The sequence below is a fragment of the Notamacropus eugenii genome, chromosome 1 (assembly GCF_028372415.1).
Source record: "Notamacropus eugenii isolate mMacEug1 chromosome 1, mMacEug1.pri_v2, whole genome shotgun sequence".
NCBI lineage: Eukaryota > Metazoa > Chordata > Mammalia > Diprotodontia > Macropodidae > Notamacropus > Notamacropus eugenii.
Genome location: NC_092872.1, coordinates 389693353 through 389701181, shown reverse-complemented (window position 1 = coordinate 389701181; position 7829 = coordinate 389693353).

Below are 7829 nucleotides of genomic sequence, written 5' to 3'. Positions count from 1 at the left end.
CTATCTACAGTCTTGGAGTTCACTGGCTCTCTGTTTCATCATGAGTCTTTTGGAATTGTGGTTGGTAATATTGTATGGAGTAGCATCAGATGTAGAACTGAAAGAAACCCTGCAGATCATCTAGTGCAATCTCCTACCCCTTTTATAGAGGAGATTGAAGCTCCAAGAGGTTCAGCGATTTACCCAAGGTCACACAGCTAGTAATCTGCAGAGCTAATGCTCAAATTTTGATCTTTTTAAGTTCCAAATCCAGTGCTTTTCCCACTATATTACTGCCTTTGCTGGGACCAGGTGTCCTTTCCGAGGCCCTAAGCTTAGACCTTTAAAAAAGAAATTCTATTGATACCTTTTTGTTTATATCACACAGCATTTCCAGGTAGAATTTCTTTCCACCCCAGCATTGAGCCCTCCCCCATTACAGAAAAAGAAAAGTTAAGCCAAAATAAACAATACATCAATCGCATATAAATGAATGAAAATTTCTGTTCTCATAGTCTCCTCACTTCTCCACTGAGAAAAAAGAAATATGTTTCATTATCAGTTCTCTGAGACCAGGATTTTTTCATTGCAGTTATTTAGAATTCAGTTTCCTTTTTTTAAAAAGTTTACGTTATTATTTAGTTACAGTCTGAGGCTGTTTTCCTTGTCCTATTTATTTCATTCAACATCAGTTTATACAATCTTCCCATGTTTATCTTAAGTCTTCATCATTTCTTTTGATGTAATAATATTTCATCACTTTCATATCACAGTTTATCTACTTATTCCCAAATTGAAGGGCACCTTCTTTCCTTCCAGTTCTTAATGCTAAAAGTATTGCTGGGAATATTTAAATATATGAGACCTTTCTATCTTCCTAGAGATACATACCAAGTAGTGGAACCTCTGGGTCAAAGGATATGAACAGTTTAAGTCTAAAATATTTTCTAGAATGGTTAGACCAATTCACAGTTCCACCAACAGTATACCTAATACAATAGTATTACACTAACCTGTAATAACACAAATCTGTATTGTGAATTCATTTTTCTTTTCCAAAAAGAACGTTGTTACTGTTTTATAACCTTGACTTTTTAATTTTTTTAGGATTCTTTTTATCTATTATTTTAAACTTAGAATTTAATTTGGAAGTCACCTTTTACTTAGAAACCAACAAGAATCTGTCACTATGTAAGTACTCAAATGCTTACTGATTGATGAATCTTAAGTTAAATGACTTTCCTGATGGCAGGACTTTGGGTAAGTAGAGGCTGTGTGCTCTGAAGAACAGTGCCCTGACACACTATTCACTTTTCTTGAAGAGGCAAAGCTCTAGTTACAAAGTCATAGTTTAGAGCTAGCAGAATATAGGGACATGAGATCACCTTGTCCAAAATCCATCAAGGAAAATGAAGTCTAGAGAGCTTGTGATTTGCCTAAGATCACACTAGTTTTAAGTAGCAGAACTGGAGCTCGTGCACACCTCTTCTTACTGCAAATCTGGTTCTCTTTCCAATTTGCCATTTCGAGCATTAGACTTTCATCTTTTAAAATCCTTTGTTCTCGAAGTGTAGTTGTGATTTTGTCAAAAAATTTTAATTGGCAATGAACTAAGTTAGATGTTGATCAGGAATTCATTTGACTTTTCTGAGCTTTACTTGCCTCGTCTATAAAATGAGAGGGTTGGACTTGATGACTCCCAAATTCTTTTTCAGTTTCAAACCTGTAATCCCTTCAATTAAATTTCATTAAAGGACTCAGATATCAGTTGCACCTAACCTTCTTGGCCAGCAGGTGTCACTCTTTTGGTAAATTTGCTAAAAAAAAGCGAGGCGTATTGTGAAACATTCTCTCAAAGAACCACGAGGATAGCCAGCATGTAAATTTGAACTGCCCCTTTGGATCCGTTAGAAGCTGAAATCATGAGAGCCCCCAAGCTTCAACTAGCAGCCTAATGGAGACAACAAAACATTGTTCAGAAACATTGGTATGAGCATGTGGACTTCAAAAAAACAGCTACTTTTCTAAACAACCCAATTCTGAGTTAAGTGGAAAATGATAGAAGCAGCTCAGATATGATCACGTTTATAAAGTAACCAAAAGGAATTCTGAAAGGCATCAAATTTACATCATAGGTCAAAATAGATTGGAATAGAAATACCTAATTCTTGATCCAAATCTATATCTTGAGTTTTAACCTACTTTGTAAATTCCAGACTTTGATCTCCAATTACTATAGGCTTAGGTACGGTTGCAAATAGCTTGATGTACCATAATGTTTCATGTATGTGTGTGTGTGTGTGTGTGTGTGTGGTGGCTCCAGTTTAAAAGTGAAGTTGTTAAGTTTAGGTAAGTTTCAGTTTCTTTAGTTTGATGAATAAAAATGTCCTTTATGATTAAGTATTCAATAAACATTTGCCTTTAAAAAAAAAAAGAGTAACCTGTGTATAACAAAACATGCTGCACAGCAAATATGCCTCCAGGATATATGTACTTGTATGTGCCATCAGCATCTCAAACTCAATAGGTTCAAGACCGTTCGTTATATTTCCACCTGAACTTTCCTATTCCTCCGTTAGACTTAACATTTCTGTCAGCTGCTTTCCCATTTTTGAAACCCCAGACATATCTTTCACCTTCTCCCTCACCTCTTATACCCAATCATTTATGAAGTGGTGCCAATTCAATATGTGAAACATCACTTGAATACATTCCCTTTCTATTCATGCTGTCTTATCACTAATATAGACATTATCAGACACCTGAGCTTTTGCAGTAGCTGTCTAACAAGACTTCTTGTCTTCCCTCTATAATTCATCACTCAAACCACTACCAGATGTGCCCTAGAGACTTAAGCGAATTTCCCCTTAGGTGAGATCAGGGATTCTCTTTTGATGGAGCTGAGATATCTCACTGCCAATGGGAGAATTAATTCAGTCTATGAATTTTGTGGGATATCCTAGTCTGTAAAACTTCTCTGATTTCTGTTTGTGTACTCATCACTATTTGTAATAATCAAACCAAACTAACGTGGTAGGAAGGGAACAAGCCTTGGGACATAAGCTGTGTCTCCTTTTTTTAAGGGATAGCAACCAGGAAAGCAACTTGAACCTAAGAACAAAATTATTTCCCCTGGACTAACTATTCAGGGGCATAGATAGATATAATTCTAGTCTAGTACTCCATATAGAGAGCAGACAGACCAGCATAATAGCCCCATCTGTTCCTCTTCATAGAGAAATTAGTCTTTCTTGGAAAGGACTGGGTGAAATTCTAAGACAATCATGCCCCCTGCAAACTACATTTAAACAAACCTATGTGAACATACACATAACATATGCGACCAAGAGTCTATATGTAATTTTCTAAAAGGAATAGGTATCTTACAGTTTTTAAAGATGGAAAATAATCAGGCAATACATTTCAGTTCTTTAAGAACTCATCATCTAACTTTAGTTGATGATTTTCAAGAGTGCTATGGCAAAACAGGTCATGATCCTCCATTTAGCTTACTGGTAAGATTCTCCAGATTTAGCCAGGTAGGTGGTCCTTGAAGAACAGATATACAGTCAGTCAACAATTCTGTATTCAAAGACTTCCCAGTATGGTAAGACTTGCCAGAGTTCCTGCTTCACTGGCCTAGGTTTTGAGAATCCTTGGTTATACCCACAGCATGACAAAATCTATAAGTGGACTTTGTTGAAGGGTAACACACAGTAAGTTTAGGGCAGTGAGGTGGTGCAGTGGATAGAGTACCAGGTTTGGAGTCAGGAAGACTTGTCTTTGTAAGTTCAAATCTGGTCTCAGACAATAGCTGTGTGATCCTAGACAAATCACTTAATCCCATTTGCCTGTTTCTTAACCTATAAAATGAGTTCGGGAAGGAAATGGCAAACCACTCCAGTGTCTTTGCCAAGAAAATCCTAAATGGGGTCATGAGGAGTTGAACATGACTGAACAACAACACATACAACAAGTTGCAAAACTGACCATACTCTTCCATCCAGTAATCCTAATACTGGAACAGCATTCTAAGGATGTTATTAAAGGGGGGAGAGGAGGGAAGGAGTTTCAGGGAAATAGAAAAAATGCCTTTATTTCTTAAACTTTCCATTCATATACTCCTTTTGTCAATTGTAGTTTGGAATTTGTGGTTTCATGAATGATTGTCTTCTGTGTTATATTTAATTTGATTCCATTTCTTAAAGAGGTCAAGTTTATTATGAAAAGCCATTTGGAGAAGCAGCATGGTATCACAAATGGAGCTCTGAACCTGGAGTCTGGAAAAGTGATTCAAATCCTGCCTCAGACTGTTACTAGCTATGTGACCCTGGGCAAGTCACAAAACCTCTCTGTGCATCAGTTTCCTTATCTGTAAAATGATAGGAAGAGCATTCAGCCTGTAAGATCTCTTCCAGCTCTAACCTTTGTCCCTATCATTTTTATAAAAATATTAAAAGTGACCTTATTTGTAATCAGACACACACACATGCATGCACACAATCGTGGAACTTGTCTGTGTGTCCAACAATTGGGGAATAGTAAATAAATAGTTAATAAATGTAATGGGAAATGATTGTTCCATAAATGGCAGATATGAAGAAAAGGGATAAGGAAAGTCATTTAAGCTGATGCAAAACAAAACAATGTACATTCTAACTATGACCATATAAAAAAAGCATCAAAATCTGATAAAGATACAGATAGAAAAGAGATAAAGGATATGAAGTAAATAAGATGTTATTATTTCTTAAAGTTCCCATTCATATATTCCTTTTATCAGTTGTAAATAGTTTGGAATTTGTGGTTTCATGAATGATTCTCTTCCATGTTATATTTAACTTGATTCCATTTCTTAAAGGGGTCAAGTTTATTATGAAAAGCCATTTTAAAAGAAAGGTTTCTTTGATTTAGTGACAGATAAATGTAATCACACCCTAGAGAATAAAACTGCAATACCAAAGAGAGATTAAAAGCAACATTTGCCTTTTGTAAGGACTGATTTACCTACAGAGGACTTTTTGCAAAAAAAAGATCTTTGTGCTTTCTCCAGGAAAGTGTCTACCCTTTGAAGCCTGGGCATGTCCAAATCTGATGTTAGATGGTGTTTGCCAGCAGTATAAACATCTCATCTCCTTTGCAGGCTTGGTCTAAAGGTCTCTCTGCAAGAGGAATAATATTTCCCTGTAGGCACAATACCAACCACCCCGCTCTCCAACCAAATCGATGTTAACTGGGGCTCACGAGTCAGCCAAAGAAACCCTCCTCATCCTTCACCTAAGGATAATAAGCAAGAATTGAGTTCAATGTATACAAACCCTCACTCTCTGATTTCTGCTCCTTTCATCAGTGTTGGATGTCACTGACATATGGTGAAGCTGGGAGGTTTAGTGGAATGGGTGCTAAATGGGAAATCAGGTCCTAGTCTGAGCTTAAGTTTAGAATTCTCTAATTCTCTTTGTGAGTCCTAGACATACTACCTTTCTGGGACCCAGGTTCCTTATCTCCAAAATAAGGGTTGAAAAAATTATTTCTGGTATCTTTCTCAGCTCTATAATTTTATGGAGATCTCATTGAAAACAAGGGCATTTTATTCATTTCATTTTGGATCATATGTACCACCTAGAACAATACGATAGACACTCAAATATAAGCTGGGGATGAGGATGAAGGGACTCAGGACTATTTTTCTATTTCAGTCATAGTTCCCAAAATTTCTATATTGGTTCTTGTCAGTTTCCTTTCATTGCTTGGGGTGGCAGGTGAGGAAAAGGAACAATGTGTGTGATGTAATCAGGTCTGTGCTTTAAGATAATCAATTTGACAGCTTCAAGAAGTAAATGTTAAGTGTCTACTTAAGTAAACTACTATGTGAGGGAATTGTGGGAATTGAGTGAACCATACTGACTCAATATGATTCAATTCTAGATTTAATTCAGTTGCCATTCTATTCAAATATGGACCTAGTCCAATTTCTGTCTTGTGAGAAAACTTTATTCAATTTTGAGAATTGTGAGAAAACTTTATTGCATTGTTTGAACCTAGTCCTGTATGCCTGGGAAGCTGGACCACTTCTGTCTATTGTTAGAGACCCTTAACTAAGGACCTCAGATATGCTGACTCAAAATCCCGTCAGATCTGAAGATTGATGCAAGGGGTTTTCTCACAGGAAACATCTCAAGAAACCGATATGTCTTATATGAAAAATGACCCCATACTGGTTAATCAGTTACTATGTCCATATTCCTTTGATTGAATACAGACACTTGTGGAAAGTGGAACACCTTTTTTTCTGATTGCAGAGAATTGTACCTGTTCACTCTCCCTCCTTACTTGGAAAGCTCCTAATCTTTCCTCCAATTAGAAATCAGATTACCTAATCTTGTATCCTAGTTTATATCCCATTAATTATTTTCTTTTAATGCGTAAAAATCTGCCTCCCCCTGTATTCAGGGTCCAGTGTTAAGCTGAGGAGGCCTGGTCCCAGTTTGTTTTGCAATTGGCATACTGGCCAACAAATGGCATGCGTTACTTAATAGACTGATATGCTCAGAAAATTGAACTCATTTCCTCAGTTATTTTAGATTTTACTGCTCACAGATGCCACAACAGTGTTACAAGCTCAGTTGCTTTTATCTGTAAAATGAGGATGAATATTTGCCCTGACTTCATTTGTGAGCTGAATGTAAGGAAATCATCTTAACATTTAGGACTACCCAAATGTAGACCAAGCCCACCTAAGAAAATAATGCCTTTCCCCTTTGTTGTCAGCCTTTGAACAAGACTGGATTTCTTATAAAAGAAATGAATGAGTGATATAGGTAGATGAAAATACATTTATTAAGCATTTATTATATGTCAGATACTATGCTAATGCTGGGAATAAAAATGCAAAAGTAACCACAAACACAAGAGCCCTTAAGAGGCTTGCTTCTACTTTAGGAGGAGAAGGCAATACGTATAGGGTTATGGGTGCAGGGGAAAAAAAGTTCCAATCCCAGGAAAGTTGAGTTGATCCACAGGGCAATTGATTTAGACACCCTTTCGAAAAACAATGGTGGTACAGTCAGACACCATTGTACATATCTGAATTCTCACCGTTTGAGGTTTTAATTATATAAAATATAGTAATTGGTTCCAGCCTAATAGAAATATTCAGTGTGAATTTGAATAATGTTACAGGAGATTCATTATTCTGCATCTACCTGTGTTGATTTACTTACCATGTCTAGAGCAGGATGTGGAAAAGGGATAGGGGGATGATATAATCCCCCCTAAAGCGTGCTAGCACACTCATGGAAAAGGGTAATAAACCTAGGAAAGGTCTTTGAAAAGTAAAAAATGTCAAACAAATCCACTATTAGCTTCCTAAGATATTTTTGGTCCAGAAGATGTCCTAGACTTCCACATAAAGCCCAATGTGGAGAAAGGAACGATTTCTCAGTATCCTGTTTCATGAGCTTAAACTAACCCCAGTGAGGACAAATGATAAATTCACTGTTTTCTCTGTGATATAACTAAAAGGGGCCTTGCAACTCCTTCTCCCTGATGGTACTGGACCATCAGTTTCCTTGGTTGACTCTCAGCTTTGAAGCTTGTCAGGCATGGACAGAGACCTGAGCAGCTGCATAGGTCCTTTGACACTCCTCAGTGCTGCCACATCCATGAGATCACATCTGGAATGATCTCATTCTGGAGAACACTGCAGCATCAAAGGCCCGTGTTGAGAAACATGGATCTTGATCACATCTGCTTGGAAGAAAAGAACTGAAGTTTTTGAGAAAAATATTGGCATGAAAACTGGAGGTGGAGGGAAGGCAAGGGGGAGAACTAGTTTGTGACCAAGAAAC